This window comes from Poecilia reticulata, chromosome 10 (assembly GCF_904066995.2).
Source record: "Poecilia reticulata chromosome 10, P_reticulata-male-v2, whole genome shotgun sequence".
Lineage (NCBI taxonomy): Eukaryota > Metazoa > Chordata > Actinopteri > Cyprinodontiformes > Poeciliidae > Poecilia > Poecilia reticulata.
Window position 1 is genome coordinate 26,346,126 of NC_088839.1, and position 14,963 is coordinate 26,361,088.

The window sequence follows — 14,963 nt, forward strand, 5'->3', positions numbered from 1 at the left end:
GTGTCATCCCCCGCACTCAAACGCTCACCTTGTACCACTATGAGGAATGTGTGCGTCTTACTTATCGACCTCTTCCCGTCTGAAACAACACACAAGAAAGCTGCTTCAAACTCCAGGTTCTTTTATTTTCCCTCCCTCAGCAGCCAAGCATGTCCTTCCTCATTATGTTCCTGTGTGTGAGGCCAAGGCCGCTGACACAGACCCAGTGTAATCTCTTTAACCCGCCACTGTCGCGAGCAGACAAGGCGTGACCACCCAGCGCCGTGCTCCATCTCACTCAGCCGAGAGGGGAACAGTTTTCTCACCTCATCACCTTTGGCTCATAGCTGCTTATCATTTTAGGGATGCACATTTCAAACACAGTCGATCACACACACACACAGACCCGGGGTTAATCGCTGCGACAAGGCCACTTTAGATAATCATGTGCAGCAGGGTGAAAATCCATTCTTACTGACCCTCCAGTTGCCAAAAAGCATTTTTCTCCCCCCTCCCACCCCACCCCTGTGGTTATTGGCTAATGAAGCCAAATGAAATTATATCACAAGAGAGGAAATCAGTGGAGACATTTTTTGTCATAAAGATACAATGATTACTGACTCTTTGCTTTGCAGATTAGGGGAAACGTATTCAAACATTTGGTATATGACGCGTTAAATGAAAACTAAAACATTAAATTACAGTAAATTATAAGACCCCGTCCATTAGAAGCTAATTTTAATTCACCTTAAATTAAGCAGAAAATTTCAGAAAATGTGGTTTTGCCTGAGAGCCACTGGGGTAAGACACTTTTGAGCACCACATGACTTCCTTGTTTGTTCCTCTGGTCAGAACTTGACACTCTAACCTGGGCACTTTGCTTTTCTGACAAAAGTTGCATTTTGTCAGAAAAAATTTTGATTTTAAAAATTCTGCTGTTTGTTATGTTTTAAACAAAAGGAAACAGAAATAAAATTTTATTTTGTGTACTATTTTGATACATTTTAGGATTTTGTGGTCCTGCATTTATTATAGTTTCTCGAATAAAAAGCATATTAATTATATGTCTTAAATGACACAGTAGAAATCCACTTGAAAACAGCTGACCCATATTTCATATATGTATAAAAATAGATATAAATACGCACATTCTCCATAATTGCTTTCATATTTAAATTATTTTTTATGACTCAGCTAAATGCAAATTTCTGAAAAAAGTCATCCGCAATGCTTTTTAGATTTTTTTGCTTCCTGTAAGGTAGCAAAAAAATCTACCATCTTGGACTTTGACTTTCTACTAGAAGGTGGGAGGAATGTGTATGATTTGATACATCAGGCTTTTAAAGAAAGAAACCTGTATCAAAAATTATATGTATGGAGTTTAGAAAAGAATATAAAGTGAAATATTTACTTGAAGTACTGAAGAAGTTATTAATCAAAGATGAAATGCAATTTTTAATTAAGACATGTTGAAAATAACTTAGTTTTTAAATTCAAAATAAAACATGGCAACCATATAAAAGACAGGATTTTAACAAGATCAAACTCTTTTGATCACTTGTTGGTTTATTTCAATTCAGCTATAAGGTCCAGGAAATGCTTAGATACAAGATGAAGAAATTATTAAATTTATTTGAATTATGACAATTATAACGGGTTTTCTTTATTTTCTACACAGCTAGTAAATTTGTCAACCTGTTTTGTGTTAATTCAAGTTTCTCTCTCGGGGAGCCGCAAAGATTGCTTACATGTTTGGCCAGCCCTGGTCTGGTGCCTAAAAAGTGAATGGCATTATCAACACCTCTGTTTGATGATCACTTTAGGTACAGTTATTCCCCCGGCCAGTTAATTACAGCTCTCATTATTCCCTCATGTATCGGCCGAATCGTTGCCATGTTCAGTGTTTTTACTAAAACAAAGGAAACTTTCTCAGGTTTTTGTTTTGGGGAAAGTGCTGAATTGTCATGTTTTGCTTTGCACCGTGCCCGAGCAAGCGGCCCTCTTTTGTTTTAGCCATAATTGAGATCCCACTAATCTAGCTTCTTCTTCCCTTTTTTTTTAAATGAAACACTCCCTTTGTCAGGGCTTCATTAGTTTAAGATAATATTGTTAGAATCCACAATTAATTTGCAGTGTAACTGTAATTAATTAAATACACCCAATTTTGTAATATGATTAATGCCACCAAGTTTGTTATCTGTATTCTCCTACAGAATGAAAATGTAACAGCAGCAGAGCTGCTGAGCATTAATTGCAGGGGCTGGGAGCTTTTGGGAAGCAAAATTATAGAAGGTAATTTATTAAACCCTAAATAAGAAACAAACAAGCATAAATTGATATATAAATCATGAATAACGTAATGTGCAATCTAGTTCTGATTTGGGACAAAATGACTAATCTCTGCTGCATGCCAAGCACTTGATGAAGTAGATAGTGGTCATAAATTCAGTCACAGTCAAGGTCTCATTAAAACCGGCTTAATTTAATTAAGAGTTAGCCATCGCCCTCTAAATATATTAATTACCTTGAGCATGACGAGATAAGTGTGGCGATTACTGCGCGTTTCATTAAAGCAGGTCTTCTGGGAGGAGAGCAAACTAAGGTGGGAAGCTGGCTGTGTTGACAAGATAATGGATGGGCTGGACTGAGATGAATTTGGTCACCTTGCTTCTGGTTGAGCGCAAAGAGGTGAGGCAGAGGACAACACTGCATAAAAAATGCAAGTTTTTTTATTACATTTTTGTGTTATATTATTATTATTATTATTATTCATGGTAGTTGTTTGTTTTTCAATATTTTATCTAAAAATGAAATAAAAATCAGAAAACTCATCATGCTTTGCAAAGTAAGAGGAGAAAAATCAAACAATTTTCCTGGAGAGAATGTTAAGAAAAAAGTCATAATTTAAAGACTTATTTTAATAACTTGGTTTGTTCTTATAATTACACTAAATTAAACTCATTTTGTCCCTTCTTACACTTAAAACACAAGAAAAAAACAGAACTGGAAATCTCTAACAAAGCATTTCTTCCTCCTTTCTGTGCAGCCCTAAAACAGTCCATTGTGTCAGATTCCTCTTACATCAAAATTTATTTCTCACCAACACCTAGGAGCTAGATTGTCGTGCCGCCTGTTTGAGCTCGCACAAAGACGCCTCCGACAAATACGGAGCAGAAGTGTGCCGAGGGGTGCAGAAGCAACGGCTCATTGCCCCACAGACTGATATGTCAATGAAACATACAAGACGCTGCCGGTTGCAATGGGGAGATTTCCAGCCTCTGCTCCTCTCCTGGCTGACAGCAGGACAAAGAGCCTAAGCTACTATTATCTGGAAGCAAGACTCTCATTCCTGCTTTCATCCTTTTCTTTAAGAGTACAAACATAGATATGGAGCTCTGCTTAAAGTCACTGATGCATCCAGGCTGGATGAGCCTTAAGCAGCGGAGTCAGGCTGGATATTGTTGAAATGTCAGACGGGTTGAAGTGAAGGGGCTTCCTTTAGGTTTAGTTGCACAGTTTCTGATCACAATAACATCAGGTCAAACAAACCAAGCATGAAAAATACGTTATTTCCACATGTGAAGCAATGCAACAACTTCACAAATTCAGTACATGAACTCAGAGAACACAAGGCTCCCCAACGCCGCCGTCTTCCTGAACGCCCCCTCCCTCTTCTTTCCTCTCCTTCCCACTAACCTCCTCCCACTCTGACCAGAAAAAAATCCAGGAAACTCACCGAGCTCTCACTGGTCCCAAGGCTGCTTCTGCCTTTCAGTTCCTCTGCTGGTCCCACCTTCAATAGCCGACTGTCAGCAGGCCCAGAAGCAGGACTCTATGGGCAGAAAGATGGCAAGCTCAGAGTCGAGCCTGGGCCTTTCAAACGCCACAACCGAGGCGCAGAGGAGAACTATGAAACGTTGCGAGTGTTGGGCAGTCACTTCTTTGGGCCGTGCACACTGCAGCTGAGCTCTCCCTGCTCTGGGACCCATCTCTTTCAGCCAAGATTGCTTCATACAAAAGTTGACAATGCACCACTGAAAGCCATTGTTGATATTCAACATTTTTTAAATAGCTGAGCAGAATAGACAACATGGCAGGCTGCAAAACTTGGCAAGGAAACTGACCTGGAGCTGCCCGTTTGAAAGGGTTGCCTCACTGGGTGAGAGAAGAGAGTGCTATTGTATTAAAAGAAAAAAAAAAAAAAAAAACGAGGTAGGGAGAGCTGGTGTGAAAGAGTCGGAAAAAACAAAACGTCTCCCATCCCTGGAGAGTGGAGCATTACGCTTTATGTGCAGCAGGAAGAAGACAATCACTTCTCACAGTCACAAGCATTTATGCATTACCAAGAGGGAGCAGAACAATGAAATCAATGTAATCCAATCCATTTTAAAGCAGGATATTACGTTTCTGGCTCTTCATAAATAAATCTCAGCATGTAAGAGGTAAATCTTAGTGCCAGCACAACGGAACCAGAAGTTCCTGCATTTTTATTTATTCACCCAGCTTTGCTCTGGCGTGGCTAGGATCCAGTGGAATGTCCTGCAGAGAGCCGTCTGTCTCCCTAATGTCGCATGGATGGGAATGATGCTGCCTGACGCAGGCGATGGTGTTCTGTTTCCATCATTGTTGAGCTGACAGCGCCGCAGATTGATATGGACATTTAAGACGCCTTTAACTGCACATATGTCAGAGCATCACAGTGCCGCTCGTGCCTGGGGAGATATTAATACATCTGATGTAGGTGTGAATGCATATGTGTGTGTGTGTGTGTGTGTGTGTGTGCGTGCGTGCGTGCGTGCGTGCGTGCGTGCGTGCGTGCGTGCGTGCGTGCGTGCGTGCGTGCGTGCGTGCGTGTGTGTGTGTGGTGGGCCTGAGGCAGGTCCCAGTGTTATGTTCTATGTACCCTTGTGTCTTGTAGTGAGAGCAGGATGGGAGGAGCAGAGTGTGAGTGATTAATGTGTGAACAAACACATTGATCGTCTTTAACTGCACTGAAAAAACACAACATCTTACCACATATTTTGGTAGTTTCTAGTGCAAGTATCTTAGTACACTTGAAATAAAATTAAAACTATCTTACAAGAAAGTGTTTCGCAAGATATGGTACACTTGAAATACATTGTAAGTAAATGATTTTTTAATAATGATAAAAACTTACATTGGCAAATCATTTAATTTATAACAAAACACTTTCCCTTTGTTACAAGTGTAATAATCTGCCAATGTATTGAGTTCTTTTTGCAATTATTTACGTAAAATATCTTCCTGCAGCTTGTTGAAAAGCTACTTATAAGTTAGTTTTGTGTTATTTTCAGTGTTCTAAGATATTTGATTGTGAATATCTTCAAAAAGGTGACATACATACAACCAAACTGAGCATTTGCCACACTCTGAAAAATATATTCCAAAGGATTAAGATCATTGGATTCTCAAAACTTTCAAATTTGCTTTTACTTAATTTCAGTGTAGTTGATTTCTTCTTCCATGTTTTATTTCATGTTTTATTATAAAGCACTCTAACTTCTTTTACTTACATATAAAGAAAAAAAAGTGTAAATCCCGCAGTGCTTCATAATGGAAACATTGTGTTCTTGTGCAAAGTTAGTTTTCCTCCATGAAAGTAATTTTGTAATGATGAATATTAAATGTTTAATCCTTGAAGCCTGGTCACTTTACAACTAAACTTTGAATTCAAACTTCCCCACAACTTTACACTTACTGGTGTTATATTTACTTATTCGGTGATGTTTTCTAACAATCCTCTGAGCTTTGTACAGAACAGCTGCACTTGTACTAAAATTAATCTACATACAAGTTGATTCTGTTAAGTAATTAAATCACTTCTTCAGTCCTTTAATTCAGGTGTGTTGGACTTGTCAGACATCAAAACGTTGCAGGACGCCACCATCTGAGGACTGGAGTTTGACATCCCTGCTCTAGAGTTGGTGTAATGGTTTCAGAGTAAAGGAAACCCAGTGCAAAATTTTAGATTTTTATTTATGAAAATGGTTTAAAAACAACAATGTGGCCTTGTTGAGCCACTTCACCAAAGTTTGTGGTTTTTATGAGTCAAAATTAGTTTCTGAAGATGTGTAGATTCAATCATTCACAAAAAAACACAATTCAATATTAAAATCCTATCAAAGCCTGACTGGTAGGAGTGATACAAAAAAATGTGTTTACATTAATGAAACTTTGAGGTTTGTGGTTATAAATCATCAAATTCAAAATAATTGTTTTAGGTTTTTGTTAAGAAAATCTATTAGATATTTGTTCCCTCAAGAACTTTGTGGTCTGTGAACAAATTAAACATACCTTTTGGAAAATGACAAATAGAAAATCAAATGCTTTCCTGGATCATTTTGGATTCATATATTTATTAATGACGTCGCTCATTCACTCTAAAGTGCAGCAAAAGTATTTTTTCCCCTTTTGAGTCAGTCATCTTAGCATTTTGAGAGTTTCAAAGAAAAACAAAATCACTAACAAGGAGAGCAGGCATGACATCACAACTCAAATCTGGGCCGAGAAATAACGCCTAATGGCTAATCTGCAGAACATCTGCATAACTTCTTTGTTTCTACTTGCAACTGGAACAAAGAGTGAAAAAAAACATTCTAAGCTTTTCTCCTCTTGCATAAAACGCTGCCGTGTGTTTCTGCATGCATGACTGTGTGTGAAGAGAGAGAAACTGGACCTCTGGCCCTTTGACAGGGGCAGGCTTGGAGTTGGAGCTGTGTAATTACACAGATCAGGGTGAAATCACAGCTCTGAGAGCGGAGGCAGGGCTAATCTTACAGGTGAGTCAGACGCAGCAAGGCAGAGGTACAGGGGGAACCTGTGGCGTCTGTACTGGAAGTCCATGTCAGCGCCTCCCATCACACACTATTAGCTGCCATCAAAGCTCTAATTTTACTCTAGCATTACACCCCTCTCTCTGCGTCCCCCTCCCTCCCCTGCTGGTCTGGATGGTGCAGCCTGGTGGGAAAACGACATTCAATCCGCTGTCCGCCCCATTCAGGCCAAATTGGCAAATGACAGCTCTCCGCCTCTCAGATTGCTGGAAGAGAAAAGGCGCCTTTACCGGCGCTCACCCTGAGCCTCGGAGGGGCCGTCGGGGTGGGCAGGGATTAGAGGTAGAGGCGAGCGGCGAGGAAGAGCGGGGTACCAGGGAGGCCGAGGAGTGGACCGAGGTGGGTTAACAGCTTCCCTTGTCCTCCTCACTGATGACGATGTGGGACAGAGAACGGAGAAAAGAAAGAGAAGAATGCCTACTCAGCAGATCAAAGAAACTTCCCTGTGACCGACAAGAAAAGTTGACCTGAATTCACTAACCGCCCAATTTTTAGCAAACCGGACCCAGAAACCAGCACTTGACCTCATGCGGGTCAACAGCGACAAGCAGGCAGAGGTAAATCCTACAGAGGCCAGCAGACACTGGCATAGATGAACCCGTTCCTCTTGGTTTATTCTACCTCAGGGGTGTCCAAACTACATAGGCCAAAATCGTAACAAGTAATCACGAGCCAGGAAAATAAAAAAATAAAATCGAGCAAATAAAGTAGCCACATTTGTTGTTTTTTGGGGGGTTGTAGGTAAGGGATGTTATTTATTGTAGATCCAAACTTAAAAATTAAGTATAAAGACTTACTGGTTGAGCGTAGCCATTTTGTCTTTCTATCAAGGATTGACCTCCTCCACAATACTGAATTTTAATACATGTGTTTAGGCTGTATTAACGTTAGCTTCATTCTAAGAATGAACTATGTTTTTGGAAACACTTTTTGTTGAATGGATAAACAGAAGCGTTGTGTGCCACCATACACACAACACTGTTGGTAAGTGGTGTGTTTGAGAGTCAGCTGCTGATTTTACAGGTTTGATGTATTAAAAAAAGACATCCAAGTTTATATAGTTTCCAAATTCTTCTGGGCTTGCCTGAACAAATTCATTCTACGTTACAAAAACAGGATTTGGGTCACTTTATTTCAAAACACTTGCCATATTTAGCAAAGTTTAGTAAAAAAAACTGCTTTGTGTTGTGTGTAACATTTTTCCATCAATAATTTTACCCTGATTAAAAATAAATCGAATTTGGATACAAATTTGCATCATTCGTGAACTTTAGTGGGTGGCCACAAAGGGCCCCCGCGCCACACTTTGGACACCCCTGCTCTAGATGTAATCAAGTAACAAGCAGTGGCATCTTTAAAAAAGAAAAAAAAAATCACATACAGCTGTAAAACTCGTGCACAGACAAACAACAAGGGGCTTTCAGCAATATTTCAGCATGACTCAGAGGGAAAACACACTAACTGGCTGCCCTGCTGAATGGTACTCTTACTGCTAATTAAGTGCTAATGGCAGTTCCCCCTGCAGAGAATACTAATTAATGCTCCATTCTTCTGCAGGCTGAGCGCGCACTCCACCGCGGCCTAATGAGGCGAGGCAGGTACGTCTTCTCCCAGGCCGGGCTAATAAGCACAACACAGTGGGCTCTCACTAGAGAGGGCCATACCAGGGGGGCCGCTTCCTGTTCCCTACTCTTAAGGGACCCCCCTAAAACATTTCACAATGAGCCATGGAAGTAATGAAAGGAAAGTAAGAAAATGGGCCAGCTTATGTCTGTCTGGTTTCAAAGTTTTACTCTGTACTTGGGCAGCTACGTTAACATGGAGCAAATTAATCTGAATATCAAGAGAAAATTGTGTTAAACTACTTATGTATTCCTCTCACAGGCATTTAGTAAAGATGTTCCCTTTATACATGACATAGAAATGCATATAGCTTGTAATATTGTGATTATTTTATGTACATCCAGCAAAAACTTTTCGAAAAACACAGTTTCAAGTATGTTTTTCAGAAACTGCTGATGCCAAGAAGAAAACAACTTCTTTTTCATATAGTTCCCCAACCTGCTGAGAGTTTGTGCCTCTTGCAGAATAAACACATTTCCTGTTTGGATGCAGAAAGCCCAGGGAATCAGATTCAAAGTGCTGAAGAATGAATGGATGTGCGAGTATGCGGGGGCTGCGTGCATGAGCGTAAACACAGATTGAGGGTGGTATTGGAATTACCTGAGTGAGATAATGGTGGAGCATTAGATTAACTTTCAGCCCCTAAATGCAACACATTTAGGGCAATCTTGTCCCCCAAAAACATGTCAATGTCTGAAAGGCCTCCCCTCTCGCTATCAGGAGCCTCTGGTCCCCCACGCTGATGCAGCTGGCAAGGCGCTACCGTCGACTGTCAAAACGCAGCGCCAGATCTAGTTATAAAATAATTGAATTTTCATATCAGAGGGGACCAGAGTCCCAGCAGACAATAGGACTGCTGAGTCCTCTCTGATATTGGCTCGGGCCCTTTGCCATGCGCATGAAATCAGTATGTTAATGTTCCGGGGTTTTCTTTTTTTAAGGGCACTTGTGCTCTCGCAATGTACTACCGATGCGGTTTCAAAAAAAGGAAAAAAAAAATACAAAATTGCAACTATTGATAAGTAGGCAGCCAGCAACCCCCTCCTCCCATCCAACAGGCCCCCTCCTGCTCCCCCCCATGTACTCACTGAGGCTCTAGACGTTCTCGCACCCCTATCCTCCCCCATTATTAAAATTGTAATTTATTTTTCTAAATCAGAATGACAGCTTGCTTTCTTTTCTCTGCAGCAGCCACTGAATCACCGAGCTTTAATTACTTTCGTAACTTCGCTGACCCTGTGAGCGCGCTACTCCGCCGGAGAAAATGGGACCGCCAACAAAGGGCCCTCCACAGCCTCAGCCGCCTTTGCCTCATTCAGAATGCGAAAATTTATCAAACTGTGGATTTTTTTAAAAAGATTTTTGTTAACATTTCACCTCCTATCTGTCTCGCAAAACATGCCGCCTCAGAGAAACAGCTCTGCAGTCCTAGTTTTCGTGACCCACCTCTTTGAGAAACTCGCCGGATAACTAAACAACCTAATTCCAACTCTCCCTCTTTACTTCTCTCCCTCTGTTTGAGAGTGTGCTTGTGTTGACTCAACAGGGTCTCTGGGGGTCGAAACAGCCGGAGGTCACGCTATTATCAGTGACCTCTTCACATCCAGGCCGTGGCCTCAGCAGCACGGCGACAGGCAGCATGCGGTCCAGAGGCCATAAAGCGTAGATCGGCAGTAAATCTGATCACTGCTCAGATATTTGGCCCCCAGACATCAGGGTCAGGCTGTTTTCAAGGCTGTTGAAAACAAAGCTGCTTTCCAACCACAGTACCTGGTAGCCAGCAGAGGAAAAGCTGCAGTTTGAAAGCAGGAGACCTCTGAGATGTTTGATGTTTAAATTGAACATAAAAAGGTCAAAGACGATTCAGCCTCTGCCTCCCTTCTTTGCTTTGTTGACGCAAAGTTCAGGCATGTTTCATGTTTGTCAAGCGATCCCCGTTTACTTCACAGGGCTCCGTTCCTAACTTATTAAAGTAGCTAATGTGTTGTAATCCCTGCTATCGCTCTCACCTTCTCACTGGCACATCTCTGTTTTGGGCTGTGCCTCTGTGTGAACCGGAGCCGTTGCAGGCACGGTTGGTCTTTTGCTGACTGCCTGATAATTGAATGAGCGATTATCCCTCCCATTAATAGACAATGATACAGAAAGCGCTGCCATATGTAGGGAATATTAATGAGTGGCTGCAGCGGCCTAGATAAGGGAAGCACCATGCAGTCGCAGTAATAGGGGTTAAAACAATTTGCCCCACCACCACCAGCACCCCCACACCCATCGTCACACACATCCAGCGCTCATGCCTTCCTCATCGCTAATCCTCCAACCTCTCACCCACTAGGCAAGCTGTGACCAATAAACACACATAAACTGGAGTTCTGCTTGGTGCTAACCTCGCTGCTACCAAGGCTGACCCATTACTGTCCGAGAAGGCGAACTAAGAAAATGGTATTCTGATCAGACATGGGAAGGACAATTAATTTGGGTCGGTGGGCAAATTTAAATTAATGTTTCACACAAGAATGTGGCTTAAAATATTCACTATACATCCTGCTGAAACTAGATATTCTTATACACTGTATAAAGAAAACTTGCATCTTTTATTCTCACTTTTTGACTTTAAGTTAGACTAAACTTTTCCTGTTTCAGGTCAGTTAGAAATACAATAATTAGATCCGAGAATGATTCTGAAGTAGAGCTGCCTTTTTAACTGCATGACTTGAGTTAAACATTTGGGGTTTCCATTTTGGCCCATTTCTCCTGACAGAACCGGTGTAACTGAATCAAGTTTGAAAGTCATCTTGCTCACACACTTTTTCAGCTCTGGCCCTAAATTTTCTGTGGGACTGAGATCAGAAACAGACTGTTTTTACCCTCAAGACACTTTGAAATTAATTTGGGTGTATGCTTAGGACCACTGTCCGTCAGGAAGACCAATTTGTGCCGACATTTTAACTTCCTGGCAGAAGTGCTTAAAGGTGACCTATTATACAAAATTAACATTTTGCACTTTTTTTTTTACTTCCATTTGGTTCCCTACTGCTTCTAAAAACAGCCCAAGCATTTACAAACTATCAAGCTGTTTTCTGGCAATAAGTGAATGTTTTTTGGTAACTGGAAAATGAGCCGTTTCAAAAATCTTCCAAATGTAACGTTGCAAATCAGCAAACATCGACTGTCTCTCACCTAGTAACTCAAGTGAAGTTCCACCACATTAAATTTTCACATGAAAGTATATACTTTCATGTGAAAATTTATACTTCAACATGAAAGTATATTCAGAAAACTAGTTTGTTGTTGGTGCAGACAGAGCATCTGCGTGACAGTATGACAATAGTAATATTTTTATTGAGTGATGACTGTAACATTTTGAGCGCCACTTAAAACATTTCTGCAGTAGCTGCTCCTGTAAGTTAAAAGTTCATGTCAGAGATTTCTTATTTCATTTCTTACAGTGTGACTTAGCTGGAGATCACATCATATATGCTGCAGTATCAAAGTTGTAGAAAAAGTAGGAATGGTGCATTGACCCTTAAAAACTAAACAAATTCAAAGAACAATATATTTTAAGCTTTAAATGTTATTTGCACAATCATAAGAAAGGATTCCCAACTATCGGGGCGAGAGGTTGCAGGCCATCACAATGGATCTAAGAGTCTGCAGCGATGCTTATCAGCTATCATGTTGCCATGAGCCTTTATGCAAACAAGAACAATTGGTAAAGATTAAGTTTCATCTTACATTATCTGTTATCCTTTATGTCTATTCAGGCCCAAAACAGTGAAGACTTTTGAACAAAACTCTTTTGATTGCATCAGTTGTTTAAAAAGTGATGCATTTGAAATATAATCTTTTGTGCAATGAATCTATACAAGTGCTTGACTTTTTTTAATTAAACTGAATAATTCAGGGTTCTGGGTAAACCATACGGTTCTGTTGGAAAAAATAAAAGCAATTAATATCTTAGCTGCAAGAGACAACTTTAATCATTTAATATAAATTCAGTTTGTGTGGTTCTGGAGGCTCTAGTGACTATTCAGGAAGGGTCAAGGAAAAAGTGGCTTTCTTCTATTTTAAAACAACTTCAGTTCTAAAGTACTGTTATATTTAATGCCAAAACTATATTTTATAAACCACTATACCAATCTCCTCTTTGTATTGAATATATTTTACAAAGAAACCAATTATTGGCATTAATATAGGGGGCAGCATACAACCAATGGTCTTCCTGTGTGAAACACATTCTGACAACACTTATCAAAACGTATATGGTCAAGTACACCAGTCTAATATAATCTTAAGGTGAGAAAAAGTATTTTAGAAGACTGTTATTTCATTGTGTTTTACTCTGTCTTGCTTTTCTATGTGATAGTTACTTTGATTGGAGGAACTTTAATGCCTTGGTTTTTGCATTAAAGTTGCAAAAACTTTAATGCACAAACCAACCATGCAAACAAGAGTTAGGCAAGATCCCAAACAAGAGTTAGGCAAGATCCTGCAAAGTTCTGATATTTAAATGACTAAAAGAAAAACTTACTGAACAATAGAGAACAACTGGTAACAAGAGGATGATGCATAACAGAGGGGAGAAACAAGTGGAACAGGTAAGACTAATAAACAACAGGTTGCAGTTGTGAGAAACAGAGAACTAAGGGAAACTATTGAATTGAATGAGTGATGAAGATAAAATAAAATCAACAATCAACAGAAAGTGACCATATGTGAGCCTGAATAGAAACATAACCAACATTGCCATGTAGACTTGGATAAAAGACATGTTGACAAATGTGCCAATTGTATGCAAAGATGCAAATTAAGAAATCATTGCAAAGTTTAATTATTTCATTTAATATAATCCAGACAAAATGAAATTATTTTTACTTATGTTTATTTTAAGATCTTACAGCTAGGAGCAATTCAAAATTCAGTTTATTTTTAAAAATAAAAAAATAACTTTTAATCATATATTCATACTTATGTATGAATGTAAGCCATAATTATCAAACTATAATAAAGAAATTAATAATACTCCAATATAATAACTTACTAGATTGAATCCATTTAGAGTTTTAATCTACATAGGTTCTTAGGGGCCTTAAATATACGTTTTACTTTTTGAATTTCAGATGAGTAAATAAAATTATCTTTGACGTTACTTAGCCTTTGGGTTGCACTGCACACCAGGAAATATGTACAATAACAAATCTTTGCAGAAAAATACTGCAGTGAAAGTAAGTATGGCTTAAAGATACATAATAAAATGGTGTTTTAGGTAAACCTGTGGCTAGACACTCCACTGTGTGTTAAGTCTGCCTTAGCCCTAGTCCAAATCAAGCTAGCCATTAGCTTTAGCCATCGAAAACAACTAATCTGGATTTAGGCTAAATGAAGATGACAATTTTACAGCGGATATGTTATATTTTAGCTTAACTTCGGCTTTTAAAAAAATGTCAAAACTACCTCTTTAGCTGGTTATTTCACTTTCCACCATCAGAGGTTTTTCCTTTGTATGCTAATGATGCTAAAGGCGGAAGTGTCTGTTTGTTTAGCATTTGCGTTATGGGAACTTTTGTAGAAAGTTATTTGTGCCATTCAGAGTTTCCCTGTGAAAATATGTATTCCTGCTGCATTTTATTGTATTTATTAACATATTTAAAACCTCCTGTCTTATCTTCATCTTGCTGTCAGCTGAAGTGAAGATGCAGCAGCAGCAGCAGCTAGAGATTAAGGAGCAACAACAAAGGCCCAACCTTAGCCTCACCTCCTTGGACTTTTCATCCTCAGGATGCTGAAAGGTGAAACTGTTGGGGGCAGGCTTCTCTATAATGCAGCCTTCCAATCAATATCCAACATCTATCAGCATTAGGAGGCAATATTTCCCCTCTTTACCTTGCAATAATCGCGCTTAAGGCTGTGAAGTACCTTATCATAGGTCTGGCGGCAAAAGAAAGGCCGGTTTCCCTGGCGACCGTGAAAGCCATTGGTTTCCTTTTCAGCGGAATAATGAACTTCTCTCCTCCGTGTGTCACTCTTCCACCCCACTCTCAGCCTCTTCGATTAAATTCAAGTCCACGTGTCCTTGAGATCCCTCGTGTCTGGGTTATAATTTGACAAACAACATTAAAACATGGGGGAGCGGGGAGGTGTTCAAGGCTCAACAAAACCACCGCTTTAGCCGAGGTGTCTCACAGTCAATACAGGGCTCAGTGTTTCTTGTTGATTCAATAATTTCCTTTTCGAAAAAAGGATGGGAAATATTTTCTCATGTTAATTTTGAAATTATACATTTTGAACGTATTTGAAGGGAAACATTAATTACACTTGCACTAATGTAGCTCAATAAATTACTTTTTATTTTTTAAAAATATTCTTGAAATATGTTGATTTTTTAATTTAACTCTTCAAGTCTGTCTTCAGAAAAAAAATATATATCTCGAATGCTCTGCGTCTTTGCTGTAAGGACATAATTGAAATGTTGTGAAGAGCAGCCTATGTCAAACTATAGGACTGACT

At 39.6% G+C, this 14,963-nt stretch overlaps 1 long non-coding RNA gene across 3 annotated transcripts in view; it reads right to left on the reverse strand.

The window, feature by feature from the left end:
• Positions 1-14,645, reverse strand: part of LOC108166657 (uncharacterized) — a 63,114-nt gene extending 48,469 nt beyond the window's left edge. Inside the window, exons 1-2 of one of the 3 annotated variants that reach the window (XR_014089345.1) lie at positions 14,373-14,645; positions 3,716-3,811 (exon numbers count right to left, since the gene is read on the reverse strand). This is a non-coding gene — a long non-coding RNA (uncharacterized LOC108166657). Of the gene's footprint in view, positions 1-3,715; positions 4,997-14,372 lie in introns of those variants that run through there. The other 2 variants (XR_014089346.1, XR_001777021.2) reach the window with 2 other exon arrangements.
• Positions 14,646-14,963: the final 318 nt, after the last annotated feature.